General features: G+C 42.1%; 1 protein-coding gene across 3 annotated transcripts in view; it reads left to right on the top strand.

Annotated features, from left to right (window-relative positions):
* The first annotated feature begins 5,718 nt into the window (after positions 1 to 5,718).
* Positions 5,719 to 17,945, top strand: part of azi2 (5-azacytidine induced 2) — a 61,713-nt gene continuing 49,486 nt past the window's right edge. For 2 of the 3 annotated variants that reach the window (XM_078239561.1, XM_078239543.1), the window contains exon 1: positions 5,719 to 5,919. The gene's annotated coding sequence lies outside the window, so the exon portion shown is untranslated. Of the gene's footprint in view, positions 5,920 to 15,851; positions 15,918 to 17,945 lie in introns of all 3 variants that reach the window. The other variant, XM_078239550.1, reaches the window with a different exon arrangement.

Raw genomic sequence — 17,945 nt, 5'->3', positions numbered from 1 at the left:
AAAGATAAGTGGGAAAACAAGTTTTGGAAAGAACACAAAGGCCCAGATATGCCATTCACTGGCAATGCTGGGGCAATCACTGTTGGTTAAACATCTCTCTGCTCATATAGTTCCCCGCTCCCTATCTCTCTTTTTGAATAGAGCTTTCAATTTGAAAGCTTTTAATCTGCTGAGACCGGTCCAGAATCCAGGGGATTTTGGAAGATTGCAACCAATGCATCCACTATCTCAGCAACCTTTTGTTTTAAGACCCTCAGATGCAGGCCGTCAGGTTCAGACTTGTCAGCCTTCAGTCCCAAAAGTTTTCTTTGTAAGTTTCTTTAGTGGAGTAATTTTTCCTTCCTTCCTTCTGTCCCCTGATGTTCGACTATTTTTGGGATGCTGGGATGCTTTTAATGTCTTCTTCTTGGGAAATCAGAGGTAAAATAGTTGTTTAAAGTCCCTGTCATTTCCTTGTTTCCCATTAGTAATTCCCAGTCTGATCTTCCAAGGGACCAGTGTTTTTTTTTAGCTACTCCTTGCACTTTTATATTCTTGCAGAAGATCTTACTTTAATATTTCTTGCTTGTTTGCTCTCATCTATTTTCTCCCTTTTTAATTTTTTTAGTCATCCTTTGCTGGCTTCTTAATTTTTTTCCAATCTTCTGGTCTACCACTAATCTTCACAACACTGAATGCCTTTTCTTTCAATTTAATACCATCCCTAACTTTCTTAGTTAGCCTAAGATGGTTCATCCCTTTTGGGGGGAGGGGGGAAGGCTCCTTTCCTGTCCATTTCTGTCAATAGCCATCTATTTCCATCCTTTGCTCTTTCTCTCCAGTCTCTTCTCTTCCATGTTCATGGTCTCCTGACTCTGCAACTGAGTGCAATTTAGTCCTAAGTACAAGCTAACTGCTGGTTTAAAGTAACAACTGCCCATCCCCTGATTATGCTGGTGGAATTTTCTGTGAGTGGTGAATGTCTCGGCAGGCAAGAACCCCACGTTGACTCTTTTCATGAAGGTGGACTGCATCTTGTACCTTTCAGGCAATTAATAGGCTGCGGGGTAGAGGGGGTGGAGGAGGTGGCTTCCCCCAGGATCATAGGCAGCGAGGGTGGATCCTACCCTCCCCCTGCCAAGGTCTGCTGGTCAATCCAAACCAAACTGTTCACAATCTTGGTATCTTATTTGATCCTTAAAGAGATTCCAACTATTCTATCGCTTAGACCATCTACTTCCACCTCAGTAACATCGCCCAAATACATCTCTTATCTGCTGCTGAAACTCTTGTCCTTTGTTACTTTGAGACTTGACTATTCAAATTCAGCCCAGGCCAGCCTACCATCTTCCATCCTCTATTAATATGATCTCATCCAAAATTCTGTGATCTGTATCATAACTTGTAGCAAGTTCTGTTCACCAATCATTTCTGTGCTCACTTGCCTACTCTGGCTGTTCACCGGGCAATAACTTGATTTTAAAACCTCATTCTTGTTTTCAAATCCCTCCATGACTTGCCCCTCCCTCTCTCTGTAATCTCTTCCTGGCATATATCCTCTGGGGAAGGCAGTGCAAAGTGGTATTATCACTTGACTAGTAATCCAGGGTACTGTTCTGGGGACCCGGGTTCAAGTCCCGCCATGGCATGTGGTGAAATTTAAAAACTCAATAAAACATCTGGAATTAAAAGTCTAATGATGACCATAAAACTATTGTCGATTGTTGTAAAAACCTAATTCATTCACTAATCTCCCTTAAGGAAGGATACCTGCCTTATCTGGTCTGGCCTACACGGGACTCCAGACCCACATCAATTTTGTTGTATTCAACTGCTAGAAGTTAAGCAAAAAGGAATGAGACTGGGCAGGCCACCTGACATCGACCAGACATTGGAAATGATAATGGCAAACCCAGCCCTGTCAACCCTGCAAAGTCCTCCTGAGTAACATCTGTGGGCGTGTGTCAAAATTGGGAGAGCTGTCTCACAGACTAATCAAGGACTGTGAAAGTCTGTGATTAACAGGTAATGTCCCAGACACCACCATTACCATTCCTGGGTGCGTTCTATGCCACCAGGAGGACAGATCCAGCAGAGGTGGGGGCATAGAGGCATACCGTCAGAAGGGAGTGCTCTGGGAGTCCTCAACTCCGGCCCTGGACCTCATGAAATTTCATGGCATCAGGTTAAACATGGGCAAGGAACCCTCCTGCTAACTACCACATACCATCCCATCTCAACTGGTGAATCAGTACTCCTCCATGTTGAATACCACTTGGAGGAAGCATTAAAGGTGGCAAGGGTGCAGAATGTACTCTGGGTGGGGGACTTCAATGTTCATCACCAAGAGTGGCTCAGTTGTACCACCATAGACTGAGCTGGCAAGGTCTTAAAGGACATAGCTGCTTGACTGGGACCACGGCAGGTGGGGAGGGAACCAACAAGAGGGAAAAACATACTTGACCTCATCCTCACCAACCTGCCAGCTGCAGATGCATCAGTCCATGACAGTATCACTAGGAGTGACCACCGCACAGTCCTTGTGGAGATGAAGTCCCATCTCCACATTGAGGATACCCTCCATCATATTGAGTGGCACTACCACTGTGCTAAATGGGATCAACTTTGGTCAGATCTGGCAGCTCAAGACCGGGTATCCATAAGACTGTGGACAATCAGTAGAATTGTTCTCAACCACAATCTGTAACCTCATCGCCCGGCATATCCCCCACTCTACCATTACTACCAAGCCAGGGGTTCAATCTGGTTTAATGAAGAGTGCAGGTGCGCATGGCAGGAGCAACACCAGACATACCTAAAAATGAGGTGTCAACTTGGTGAAGCTACAAAACAGGACTATTTTCATGCCAAACAGCATAAGTAGCAGGTAATAGACAGAGCTAAACAATTCCACAACCAACTGAACAGTTCTAAGCTCTGCAGTCCTGTCACATCCAGCTGTGAATGGTGGTGGACAATTAAACAACTACTGGAGGAGGCTCCATAAATATCCCCATCCTCAATGCTGGATGAGCCCAGCACATCAGTGCAAAAGATAAAGCTGAAACATTCACAAATTTTCAGCCAGAAATGCCAGGTGGATAATCCACCTCAGCCTCCTTCAGAGATCCCCTCCAATACAGATGTCAGTCTTCAGTCAGTTCAATTCACTCCATGTGATATCAAGAACGGCTGAAGGCATTGAGTACTGCAAAGGCTATGGGCCTTGACAATAGTACTGAAGACTTGTGCTCCAGAACTTGCTGTGCCCCTAGCCAAGCTGTTACCTACCCGCCAATGTGGAAAATTGCCTGGGTATATCCTATATACAAGAAAAAGCCAATTACCGCCCAGTCTACTCTTGATCATCAGCAAAATGGTGGAAGGGGACATCAACAGTGCTATCAAGCGACTCTTGCTTAGCAATAACCTGCTCACAGACACTCAGTTTGGGTTCCGCCAGGGTCATTCAGCTCCTGATCTCATCACAGCCTTTGTTCAGACGTGGACAAAGGTGCTGAATGCCAGAGGTGAGGTAAGAGTTATTATCCCTGATGACAACACCCAGCGGAAATATCCATTTTGGTCTCCTTATTTAAGAAAATATATAATTCCTTTAGAAGTAGTTCAGAGAAGGTTCACTCAACTGGTAACTGGGAGGAGTTATCATATGAGAAATGTTGGTCAGGCTGGGCTGGTATCCATTGAAGTTTAGAAGAATGAGGAATGATCTTATTGAAATGTATAAATTCCTGAGGGGATTTGACAAGGTGGATGGTTTCCCTTTGTGAGAGAGACTAAAACTAGGGGCCACAGTTTAAAAATAAGGGGGTCTCCCATTTATATTGGAGACGAGGAGATTTTTTTCTCTTAGAGGACCATGAGTCTTTTGAACTTTCTTCCCCAGAAACTGTTTTTTGGAAAAATGTTGGTTACAGAATGTTGTCTCTTAAAGAAGTCTTCAGTAGATTAACTCTAAGTCTTTATTATCAAGTAGATTTATTTACACACACAGTAGAGGGTGCAGACTAGAAGCTATCTCCATGCTTAGGTCTTTACCAATCTCAGCTCAATACCACACTGACCCCAGCATCTGGGTCATGTGCCTTCTTACATTACTGTGTGGGCAGTACTGTACTCTGTATGTGCCAAACCCTTATACTACAGTGGTGGAGACCAGGTCATTGAATAATTTAAGGCAGAGGTAGATAAATTCTTGGCCAACAAAGGATTCAAAGGATATCTGGGGTTGGCGCGGGAAATGTGGAGTTTAGGCTACAGCCAGATTTGCCAATTTCTTATTGAATGGTGGAGCTGCTCAAAGGGTTGAATGGCTTATTCCTATTTCTCATTGGTATCTTTGCATGTTTGTATCCTAGCGCACCTGCAGAGACAGATAAAAGGTAGTCAGAAGTTGCATACCATAAAGCTGGGGGGATGGCATGACCACTGAGAGGGGTGTGATGAAGCTGCCAACAAAGTTCTTCAGACCTCACTGAGGACAAACTGTCAATGTCTCAGAGGTGCAACTTCACATCTTTCCCCCACTCCATCACCCATTTCCTCCCCTGCCTCAACCCACTGGCTGCTGAAACACCATCCATGTCTGTATTGATGCAGGAAGTAGAGTTTTGGATGAACTTGATATTCCAATGTTCTCCTGATTGGAGTCACATCTTTTACCCTTTAGAATCTTAGGTTCATCCAGAATTCTCCTGCCTGTCTCGCAACTCACACCAAATCACAATCACCTATTTTGTGCTATTTGACATTAATTTTAAATTTCTCATTGTTTTCAAATCTCTCCATGACCTTGTCCCTCCCTCCTTGTAACTCTGTAACCTCCTCCAACAACTTTTGGAATCTCTGCACTTGCAATTCTGGCCTCTTACGTATTCCCAATTTTAAACGCTCCATCATTGGTTGTCATTCCTTCCGCTCCCATGGTCCAACACTCTGGAATTCACTCCCTAAATTTCTCTCTCACTTCCAGATGCTCCTTGCCTGACAAAGCATCCAGTCCTAATATCTTCTTATGTGGCTCCAACATTGTTTGATGATCACTCCTGTGGATGTTTATTACTTTAAGGCACAATATAATTGCAAGTTGTTGTTACACAACATAAATAAAAGAAAGGAGCCTTTAAGGCAGAATTTCCCACAAAACCCTCAATGCTTCTGACGCAGCTTTCAACCACTGGGATGGCTTGTTTTGCTGCTTAAACACGTTATATCATCTACCACCTCCCATTAAAAAAACAGAAGGGGGAAGCAAAAAGAATTGAGGAGTGATAAATCGATAGTATACAAAGGCACTGGGAGCAGAGAGAGGAGTGGCTGGCTTGTTAGTTTTAGTAAGAAGTCTCACAATACCAGGTTAAAGTCCAACAGGTTTATTTGGTAGCAAAAGCCACTAGCTTTCGGAACAGGCTGTCCCTTCGTCAGGTGGGTGGGAAAGCCTTTTGCTACCAAATAAATCTGTTGGACTTTAACCTGGTGTTGTTAGACTTCTTACTGTGTTCACCCCAGTCCAACGCCGGCATCTCCACATCATTGTTAGTTTTACGCAGTAAGAAGTCTCACAATGCCAGGTTAAAGTCCAACAGGTTTATTTGGCAGCACAAGCTTTCCGAGTCTCAGGCTCCTTCTCCAGGTGAGTGACTCACTCTCCAGCAGTGAACGTTGACCTGGATCAATCCCCAGACTGGCAGCAGCCTGGGGGAGGGGCGCCGTGACGTCACCGCGGCGGTCACGTGCTGCGGGTGGCCGCGGTGACCGGAGGTGAGGGGTGAGAGGTGAAAGGAAGCGGCTTGGTTTCCCGGTTGTTGGGAATGAAGCTGATCTCGCAGCTGGACAACATGAAGCAGGAGAGAGGCGCCTCTCCCCGCCTGGGGCGGCTGTAACTGACACAGTGCTCAGGCTCCGGGAGGACCACAATCGGTGAGTGAGAGTGAGTCGTCCCGCCGCCTGGGGCCTGTGTCCCTGCTCGGGCTCAACATTGGCCCCCTGGTGAGGAAAACTCTCAGCGGCTCCCCCAGCTGCTGGAAGGGGCTGACCGGCCGACAGGCTGGCAGCGTGTCTCAGTGCTCCGCTCGCTGACATTTCCCTGACTATGGCTGTGTCATGCCCTGTCAGCCTCCAGGAACTACGCCGCCCCCGGTGATAGACAAAGATCTACAAACACCTATTGTTTATAGAGCGAATGTATGTGTGTGTATTTCAGTTTTTCAGCCCACTCATTTTATTTTAAGAACTGTCTAAGTTAATGAAAAGAATATCCTCTGAGGATAATGAGGCAAAACTTCAAGATCATTAAAGTATCACGAGCAAGACGCTTGTTTGTTTCTCATAAGATAATGTGTGGATGAAGTTCATTGGAGTCAAAGTCTACGTTAACTAGTTAAACTTTAATTTTCCAGTCGTTGTTACGTGGGAAGTCATCAGAATAATTAGCATTTGCTCACGGGATCTGGACATTGCTGTTGGGTTCAGCGTAAATTCCCTATGCTTAATTGCCCTCGAAGGTGGTGGGGAAACACTCCAGTTCATCCGGTGTAAGATACACTCACAGTGCTATTAAGGAGTTCTGGGATATTTGCTCCACTGACAGTGAAGGATCGGTAGTATAGTTCCAAGTCAGGATGGCATGTAGCTTGGATGGGAACTTGCAGGTTGTGGTGTTCCCCATGCATCTGCTTCCCTTATCTTTCTAGATGGTAAAGGTCTTGCCAGGTGCTGTCGAAGGAGTCTTGGTGAGTTGCTGCATTGCATCTTGTAGGTAGCATACACTGCTGTTGCTGAGTGCCAGTGGTGATGCAAGTGAATGTATAAGGTGGTGGATGGGGTGCCCGTCAAAGTAGGTTATTCTGTCCTAAATGTTGTTGGAGTTGCACTCATCTAGGCAAGTGGAAAGTGTTCCATCATGCTCCTAACTGGTACCTTGTAGTTAGTGGACAAGCTGTAAGGAGTCCGGAGATGAGTTATTGCAGAATTAACAGCTTCTGACCTCTTGTTGCCACAGCATTTTGATGGCTAACCAAATTGAGCTCCTGATCAATGGTAAACCCCCTCCCCCCACCAAGGCTTTTGGTGGTGGGGGATTCCGTGATGGTGATACCATTGAACATTAAGGTGAGATGGTTAGATTCTCTCGTATTGGAGATGGCTATTGCTTGAGGCTCTGTGGTGCATTTGGAACGTCAAAGCTGTTTTGCATACTTAAAATATCTTTTAAAAAGGCATGCATCATGTCTGGAATGTAATCTCTTCATCACTTCTGTCACTGTATCCAGAGCAGTAATAGAAACTTGTACACCCAAGTTTGCAGATGACTCCCAAGTTAGGAAGAAGGTTTGTGACTGGGAGGAGGAAATTACAAAATAACATAAGCAGATTAAGCAAGTGGGCAAAACTACGAATGATAGAGTTCACTAAGGTCATCCATTTTGCATCTGAGAAAAACAAGTTGGAATACTTCCTTGATGATGTGGAACTAGGATATGTGGAGGAGAAAAGGGACATTTCATTCAGCTAAAAGTTAGTGCAGGGCCTTTTTAAGTAAAGGCTAATGGGAATCTTGACCTTTTTCTTAACTGGGCTGAATTCAAATGTGAGGAAGGGATGTTTCTGCTGTACACAAGCTTATTCAGACCTCCTGTGGACCCCTACTGCATTCATTTTGGGCACTCAACCTCAGGAAAATGTTAACGGTTCAGGGAGACATACAGTGCAGATTCACTTGAATGATTGCAAAGCTTAAAGGGTTAAATTATTGGGACAGATTGCAAAACCTTGGCTTGTATTATCTTGAGTTTAAATGATTGAAGAGTTTTCTCATTGAGATACCATACATATGCTCGTGTAATAGGTGACCCTCGTGATTTCTGGCCTAAAAAAGATAAGTTTTCATATGCCTTGTGTTAAAATTGAGCCTAGTTTCTCAAGGATCAAATTGCATTGTGATTATTAATTACATACCCAGTTCATTAACTTAAAGACAACATGGGAATCTTTACACTTACCCTCCACCAATTTTCTAGCCAATTGACAAGACTAATTTGCACCACATGATCTTTCAAGATGCCTTCAAGAAAGAATCATGAGCAATGGCAAAATATTTATGTTATCACCTGCAACGCCATCCGACTCCATGTCCGAATAGAAGCAAAGAAAGGTGGTATTTCAGAATTCAAGGCCAGTGTCAGGTGTTGCACAATATTAATTAAAAAGCCTGATTTAGTACTCTTGTCACAGAACATACATTTCACAACTCCTGCCACTTGAAATCCATGATAAAATCATCAAATTCCACAGTTTTGTCATCTGAATTTACGAGAATAATGTTCATCAATTTAGCAAACATTGAAAATATTGGTGAAACATCGGTAAACTTTGGCATGTCAGCAAGCAAGACCATTAACAAGATTGGTGAAATTTAGACCAGGAGGACTATACAAAAAAAAATCTGGGACATGTTCCAATCCTATCCTGTAAACAATCTACTCCATAATGTGAGATGAGCCAACTCTGATTTGACAGTACCAGCAATGTTACAGATGTTGTTTCACCCTTGGATGTTGAAAGGTGCAAAAAGATTAATTTAAAGTGGAAATCTGTGATCACCTTCACTAGCAACATTATACTAATGGATCATAGATGTGTGGAATGAACTTGATCCCAATATTATCAAAAAAATCATTACCGAAATGTGAAATATTGAATGTGCTTAATGGTACCGGAGGGCAATTACTTGTGAAATGATGATGCTGAAGTTAATGATAATGAGGAAGGTCCAAATCATGATATACAGCCAGATTATTGAAATGAATTGTTCAGCGATTCAGATAGTGATCAGTAATTTTTAATTTCAAAATGAAGTGTTGTTAATTTGTTATGGTACGTATTCATATGGTGTTGGATGAAATCTATGGCATATGGTTTGTAATGTTATAAAATAAATGCCGAAGAATTAATATTCATTCTTTAGTCCATTGCAACAGCCTATTTTTGTGCCCAAATCAAACATGGATGTTGGTCCCTCAAAAACATTACCCATGTAAAACTCAATCCGATGATTTTGGGCTCAAATTCGCCTTTTACGTATGTAACACACCTGACTCCCCAAAGCCTGTCCTCCATCTACAAGGCACAAGTCAGCAGTGTGATGGAATACTCTCCACTTGCCTGAATGTGTGCAGCTCCAACAATACTCAAAGCCATCCATGACAAAGCAGCCCTCTTGTTTGGCACCCTATTCCCCACCTTCAACTTCTACTGTCTCCATCACCGGATGTACAATGGTAACAGTAAATGCTATCTACAGTGCAGTGCAGCAACTCACCAAGGCTTCTTTGACAGCACCTACCAAACCAGTGCTCTCTACCACCTAGAAGGACAAGGGCAGCAGATGCATGGAACACTACCATTTGCAAGTTCCTCTCAAGCCACACATCACCCTGACTTGGAACTATATCACCATTTCTTCACTGCCACTGGACAAAATCCTGGCACTTCCTCGCTAACAGCACTGTTGATATACCTATATCACATGGGCTGCAGTTCAAGATGGTGACTCACCGCCACCTTTTCCCTTAATCCTGCAATATTTTGCCCTTCTTGTACCTAACTAGATCTCCTTTGAAAGCCTCTGTTTGCATCTGCCTCCATCAGCCTTTCAGGTACTGCATTCCAGATCATAGTTGCGAGGTTTTCCTGTCACCTTTTTTGTTCTTTCGTCAATAACCTTAGTGTCCTCTGGGTTTCATCCATTCTGCTAATGGGAACACTTTTTTTATTTCTATCTACTCTGTCAAGATCCCTCATCATTTTGACTACCTGGACCTTTGCTGTGAGGAGAACAAACCCAGCTGCTTCAATCTATGTTACTGACACCCCTCATCCCTGGAATCATTCTAGTTGATCTCTACTGCATTCTCACTAAGGCCTTCATATACAACCTAAAGCGTGATACCTGGAATTGGACATAACAACATTGCACTTCAGTTGAGGCTGAATCAGCATTTTGTAAAGCTTCATCCCTTCCTTGCTTTTGTACTCTTGTGTAGTCATGTCCTGTTCTTGAACTGATTTGATGTTTTAAGTGACTATTTAATTAATTGGTGGTTGACTTGAATTGGATGATCGATACTAATTATTTAATTTGCCAATAGTAGATACCCTTGATTAAAAATAATTTAGCTGAAATGGGATTTGGAGGCACAAATTATATTTACTGAATTTTGTGGTTGAAATGGTGCTAGCTCTGAAACGTATTGTCTGGCAGCTGAGGCCCGGTGGATATTTTGCACAATGTAATTACTTCCTCACCATTCAGCTCAAAAAGCAATGTTGCATCGATAAGTATCTGTTTATCAAATAGTTATAGAATGTTGCATCATAGAAACAGGCCGCCTTATTTGCTTGTTTTCCATTCCTCTCACCTTCCTCTTTCATTATTCACAACTAAGTGCTACCCTCACAACATAACTTGTTAAAACTCAGTAGTTCTAAATCTTCCTTTTTTTTCCCCAATATTTATTTCACTACAAGATTAAGTGGTCACTGCCTCAAGTACTTCCTGCAGCAAAGCATTCCATTCTTTAGCAATGCTCTGTGCGGAGGTGTTTCCCCAACCTCATTGTCTTAGGGATAATTTTAAATTGCTGACACCTGGCTACTGACTCTTCAGCAAGAGAAAATCGTCTTTCTCATTCATAATTTTTTAAAAAACTTTTATTACATCTCCTCTTGGCTTTCTCTCCTCCAGTAGAAAAATCTCTATCTTGAGTTTCCTTCAAACTAACCCTAGCATCATCCATATAAGTTTTGTGTTCAATGTTCTGTATAACTTTAATGTCCTTTCCAAAATCCACAGTACTTCAAACTATAACCTGATCAGTCTTTTGTATCAGATTATCATTGTTTTATTGATCTTGTACTCTATGACCCCATTTATAAAATCCCAAATTTGATAAGCCTCTGTGTTAGCTTTATCAATCTGTGCATGCACTTTTTTTGAAGCATCATCTATTTGAACCCTTTTCTATTCAATCACAGGCTTCATTGTATTTCCATGAAGTGAGTCCTCCTGCTTCCTGTTTTTCTCCCTCAATTTATTGCCTTCCAACCTATCCACATTTAAGTTGCATCCGTCGCTAATGTAGCCATTTCATTTAATCTGTCTGTATTCCTGAAGTATCTTATTATCTTCCATTTTGGTTACCAGGCTGGCTACTTTTGTCATCACCAAATTGCAGGATTTTCTCCCGAGCATCCAAGCCCATCTTATCTCAGCTAAGACCAAAAGTGAACCCAACACTGACTTCTCGAGTATACTAAATCCAAACTTCTTTAAAATATAAAGAGCAATAGTTTTCCCAGAACTTCATTTCCAGTTTGCCAGCTGGTGTTTTAGCTGCTTTTCCACTTCAATCATACACCTAAACTTTTCTAACGTAATTTTTAAGGTATATTATTGAACATTTTCTAAAAATCCATAAATGCTACATATACTTTATTTCCTAATTTGGTCACTCCTTCAAACAACTTAAATTTGTCAACTATGGCTTGCTGTATCAAGTATATGCAGGCTTTTGAAATAAAACAGAAACTTAAAAGGAGGCGTATGATAAAATTCAGGATAATACTGAATAAAATCATCAGAAATATAGGAAGTCTAGTGGGGAGGTGAAAAAGGAGACAGAGAGCACGGGGATGAAGAAAGTTTAGAACATAGTAATGCATTTTATAAAGATGGTGGCTAACTTAAATTAATGCATGCATTTCTAAATTAGTGTTGATGTTATGGTCTAGTTGGGCACATGAGCGGCACAGGCTTGGAGGGCCAAAGGGCTTGTTCCTGTGCTGCATTGTTCTTTGTTATCTCTAATTATAGATTTGGAGATGTTCATTATTAGCATTGGACCCAATTAATAGCTGTTCCTTGCTTAAGCTAAAATGATATCCTTGATTACCCTTCAGTCCAATGACAGTTTACATGTTTGAAAATGTGTGGTCAGAGCCCTCGTTATCTTCCTAAAGCAGCTTAGGGTGTGTACTATCAGGACTCTGACTACCAACCTTGAGCTATGCTAATTTTTTTCAACACCGTTTTATTCGCTATTCTGTACTAATTATTCCATGCAATCCTCCAGTGCACTTACTTTCTCACTTTCACCATTTTTTAGAAACGGATGTGAAGTATTTATTTAATATTTTTCAAATTTAGACGCATTCATCTGAGCAGCCCCATATTTTTTATATTTACAAAGATCATTTGTATTTATAGTTGCTTGGGAGTACACGGAATTTGAAAGTCTTTTTTCAGCTATATATGAAGCTTTTCACCTTTCACTCATCAGGACTCTTTTTAAGAATGCCAGTATAAAGGGAAAACAACAATTTATACTGTATGAGAAGAGAATGCCGATGGTTGGCAAATGGACTCTGGTAGCGCTGTTGCCATGGAGAATGGCTGTCATTGGCAAAGCCATTGTTTGAAATATAAACAAAGAGCTTGACCCTGATTGGTCAATACATTGCCCTGGGGAATGAATCAGCGAATGGCTGTCACTTATTTGTTGAGATGAAACAGGCACAATGTGTGTACTTGTTCTTTCTGATTGCAAAGAAAAAGGCCTATGTATTAAAATATGTAGCTTCAGTTCACACATGCGTTACACACTGCTGCTATGCAGCACAGGTGGTAATAGACATGAACAGGATGCTGCCTTGAAGCCAAAAATATGTTCTTCCTATCACACAAATGAATAATGCGGTAAATTAATTTCAGTGGCAATGTGATGCTGTGTAAGGCATGTAAGTTGTACATCCCAAGTTTTTTTAAAAGTTTATTTAAGTGTCACAAGTAGGCTTACATTAACACTGCAATGAAGTTACTGTGAAAATCTCCAAGTCGCCACACTCCGACGCCTGTTTGGGTACACTGAGGGAGAATTTAGCATAGTCAATGCACCTAACCAGCATGTCTTTTGGACTGTGGGAGGAAACCGGAGCACCTGGGAGGAAATCCATACAGACACTGGGAGAACACACAGACTCCGCACAGACAGTGACCCAAGCTGGGTATCGAACCTGGGTCCTTGGCGCTGAGAGGCAACAATGCTAACCACTGTGCCAACATACCACCCAAGGACAGGCAGATCACATCAAACAGCATGTCCCAGCTGCTGTTCGCAACGGACAAGGTACAGACCGTGCCCAATCAAAACTCAAAACACAGCTTCCAACATTAGATCTGATTCTGCAATTGGACAACATTTATTAAATAATCCTCCGTGTGCTAAGAATTACACTGACAACCAATTTAAGATTGTCAGGCTCACATTGTGGCATATTTGCATGTATTGGAAGCTACGTATATGAATACACAAGGCTTTATTCTTTGCAGACAAACAGACAATGTGTACGCACACTGTGCCTGTTTCAGCTAAACAAATAAGTGACAGCCATTCGCTGATTCATTCCCCAGGGCAATGTATTGACCAATCAGGGTCAAGCTCCTTGTTTATATTTCAAACAATGGCTTTGCAGTTATCTGTCAGTCATAATCAACTGTTGCATTCTCCTTCACAACACCGCTACTAATCAGCATTCTCTGCTCATAAAGTTTAAATTGTTGTTTCCCACTTCTCCTGATAGTCTTACAATGTGTCCTGATGAGTGCAAGATAAAAAGCTTTGTCATGCCTTTTTTTTTAGCAGTACTCATTACTATTTACTGTTAACTATCTTCCTTTAATATCTTCCGGTCTACCTTTTCACTTCTCCACTACATTTTTACATTCTGTATGATTTTCTTCAGTATTATTAGCTTGTACTTTATCACGTGCATCCCTTTGAGTTTCAGTTCGGTTTCAATTATTCCACTTTTACACAGAACTTGGTTCTTTGGTTCCTTTTGGGAATAAATTTATTTTGCAGTGCACCCATCTTCTAAAGATTTCTTGCAGGTGATCTATTGATCTCTCTCCTGAATATCTTCACCTATTTTATTTTTAAGTACATTATCTTCTGTATAAATCTTTTGAATCTGGATATTTGGCTTCCATCTTCCCACCAGTTCATCAGTGGCATCATACTTGCATAATGAAATTGGCTGAACCCACTATCAGCTTGCAATTATATAGCATTCTTTAATACAGTACAATATCTCGACGTGCTCCACAGGAGTGTTCTGAAGGAAATGTGACAGAGCCACAAAAGGAGTTATTAAGAAAGGTCAGAGAGAGATTTTAACGAACAACAAGGAAAGAGAGAGAGGTTGAGAAAAGGAATTTCAAAAGTTAAGGCAAGACAGCTGCAGACACGGGAACCATAATTAAACAATGAGAATTGAGAACGCAGAACAGGTCCGAATTGGAAGATCTTAGAGGGTTGTAGGTTCTGTAGGAGATTCGAGATTGAGTTTGGGTGAGAAAATGGGGGAATTCGGAAATAAGGCTGAGAATTTTAAAACTGAGACATCGCCAGACCTGGGGAAAAAAAATGCGAGTTAATGAATTGTTTTACCACTCGAGTTACTGCCTGGTACTAATTTGACACATTTATCAGAATACTCAACAGTTAGCAGGCTTAAGTTCTAAATTGTTAAAGAAAATGAATATCAGTCATGCTAATAAAAAGTTCTTTCCAAATAACTTGTGTTTTTTTTAGCACCACTGGAAGGCACCTGAGTTAGGTTTTTAGCACAAGGCTGTTAAGTTGCACTGAAATTACTGAATTAGTTGAGTCAATATAGATCAGTTAACAGAAGTGGTGAGTGAATGTGACTTTTGGTGAGTTAGAGTACAGGCAACAGTGTGTTGATAAGTTCAAGTTTATAGAGGCTGGAAAGTGGGAGGGCAGCCAGGAAGAGACATTGGAATAGTTGAGTCAAGAGATAACAAAAGCATGCCTGAGGGTTTCAGGAGCTGATGCAGAGTCTAGGGTATACAGTTGAATTTGAAAGTACTGTAGGTAGTTTTGGTGATTATAGGCAAGGTTATATGCTGAAAGCTCAACTAATCCAGTAATTTCAGTGCAACTTAACAGCCTTGTACTAAAAACCTAACTCAGGGTAAAAACCTAACTCGGGTGCCTTCCAACTGTGCTAAAAAAATACAAAAGTTATTTGGAAAGAACTTCTTTTCATTAGCGTGACTGACTTTCATTTTCTTTAACAATTAAGAACTTAAGCCAGCTGACTGAGTATTCTGATAAATGTGTCAAATTAGTACCAGACAGTAACTTGAATGGTAAACCAACAACATTAACTCTCATTTTTTTTTCTAGTAGTATTAAATTTAAAAAAGGCCTAAAAGTATTTTGGAGATGTAATCAAAACATGAACACTGAGCCAAAGAAACTGATAATGGACAAGGTGATGAAAGTGCTTTAAAGGTGGAAGGGTTTAGATGGATTCAGAAGTACATGGAAGATTGTAGGGCTGGAGGAGATGGGGACAAACCATGAAGGGATTTAACTTGAATTTGAGAGCTTTAAATTTGAAGTAGTCAATATGAGTCAGTGAATAAAGAGGTAATGTATGATGATAGATGGGGCTTGGTGGATTTGGGCAACAGAATTTTGGATGTAGTCCAGTTTAAGGAGTTTGAAAGAAGGAGGATGGTCAGGATTTTGGGTTAGACCTAAAGGACGGATGTAAAATTTTGATGAACAAGTAAAAAAAAAACTGTATTTGTGTCGTGCTTTTCACCACCACCAAACGTTTCAAAGTACTCTACATCCAAGGAAGTACTTTTGAAGTGTAGGCATTGATGTAATGTGGGAAACCCAACAGCCAATTTATGCATTGCAAACTCCCACAAGCAGCGATGCGATATTGACCTGAAAATCTGTTTTTTGTGTTGATAGATGGATAATTGGCCAATACACAGAGGATAACTCTACTGTTCTTCTTTGAGATACTGAGTGAAAAAGGTTGGATCTCATGGGATAAAGGGGGAGGTGGCTAGATGGGTGGAGAACTGGCTTGGTCATAGAAGACAGAGGGTGGTAGTGGAAGGGTCTTTTTCCGGCTGGAGGCCTGTGACTAGTGGTGTTCCGCAGGGCTCTGTATTGGGACCTCTGCCGTTTGTGATTTATATAAATGATCTGGAAGAAGGAGTAACTGGGATGATCAGTAAGTTTGCGGACGACACAAAACTGGCAGGACTTGCAGATAGTGAGGAACATTGTCAGAGGCTACAGAAGGATATAGATAGGCTGGAAATTTGGGCAAAGAAATGGCAGATGGAGTTCAATCCTGATAAATGCGAAGTGATGCATTTTGGTGGGAATAATGTAGGGAGGAGCTACACGATAAATGGAAGAACCATAAAGGGTGTAGAGACGCAGAGGGACCTGGGTGAGCAAGTCCACAGATCTTTGAAGGTGACGTCACAGGTGGTGAAGAAGGCATATGGCATGCTTGCCTTTATAGGACGGGGCATAGAGTATAAAAGTTGGGGTCTGATGTTGCAGATGTATAGAACGTTGGTTCGGCCGCATTTGGAATACTGCGCCCAGTTCTGGTCGCCACACTACCAGAAGGACGTGGAGGCTTTGGAGAGAGTACAGAGGAGGTTTACCAGGATGTTGCCTGGTATGGAGGGGCTTGGTTATGAGGAGAGATTGGGGAAACTGGGGTTGTTCTCCTTGGAAAGACGGAGGATGAGGGGAGACTTAATAGAGGTGTATAAAATTATGAAAGGCTTAGATAGGGTGAACGGTGGGAAGCTTTTCCCCGGGTCGGTGGTGACGTTCACGAGGGGTCATAGGTTCAAGGTGAAGGGGGGGAGGTTTAACACAGATATCAGAAGGACATATTTTACACAGAGGGTCGTGGGGGCCTGGGATGTGTTGCCGGGCAAGGTGGTGGAGGCGGACACACTGGGAACGTTTAAGACTTATCTAGACAGCTATATGAACGGAGTGGGAATGGAGGGATACAAAAGAGTGGTCTAGTTTGGAGCAGGGAGCGGCGCGGGCTAATTGTTCTTTGTTTCTCGTTTCAAGGCTTCATTCTATGATCATCTTGCTGGTGCCAGTACAGAGCGAGACTGCAGATAGTTGGGAGCCTGTCTCGGGGGCAGGGAATTCAGATGGTGTTCGTAAAGCAGAAGTGGAAATGAATAGGGTTGGGAAGCATTTTCTGATCAGGGCCAGTGTGATCTCCTGGACTCGTTTCGATCGCCACAGGGGGTCGGAGAGGAATTTCCCAGATTTTTTTTTTCCCCATATTGGCCCTGGGGTTTTCACTCTGGGTTTTCGCCTCTCCCTGGAGATCACATGGTCTGGAATGGGGGGGTGGGGGTGAGTTAATAGGTTGTGATGAACAAAGCTGTGAGGGACAGCTCGGTGGATAGGATATTAGGATGTGGATAGGCTGGAAAATTGGGCAGGGATCCTGGATTCAGGATTCAATCCTGGACCGGGGAGCGGCGCGGGCTTGGAGGGCCGGAGGGCCTGTTCCTGTGCTGTATTGTTCTTTGTTCTTTTGTTCTTTGTACTGCCATGCGATGTTTTCCATCCGCTTGAGCAGGCAGATGGGGGGCCTTGGTTTAATCCTCATGTGAAAATCAGTACCTCCAACACTGCATGAAAGTGTCAGCTTTTATTTTTGTGCTCCAGCCCTGGAGTAAAGCTTGAACCCAGAACCTTGTGACTCAAGATGCGAATGCTACCAAATGGGCTAGTGCTGAGACTCCACTATGATAGTGCTAAAATAGGAGTAGTGAACTGCCAGGAAGAATTTGAGAGACAGGCTTGGATAATAGATGATTATCAGGTACATTTCAGTACACAAAAATGTGAGATATGTTTTTGAACAATAATGAGGAAAAGAAGTATACCTTGGAAAAGCATCTTAGTTCAGTGGAAGAGCAAAGTGACGTAGGTGCACTGATGTATATAAACCTTTAAAAAGCGATTGAATACGTTTTTAAAAAAAAACACTGGGACACCAAA

This window comes from Mustelus asterias, chromosome 2 (assembly GCF_964213995.1).
Source record: "Mustelus asterias chromosome 2, sMusAst1.hap1.1, whole genome shotgun sequence".
NCBI classification, from domain to species: Eukaryota; Metazoa; Chordata; class Chondrichthyes; order Carcharhiniformes; family Triakidae; genus Mustelus; species Mustelus asterias.
This window is presented reverse-complemented; position numbering and strand designations above follow the sequence as displayed.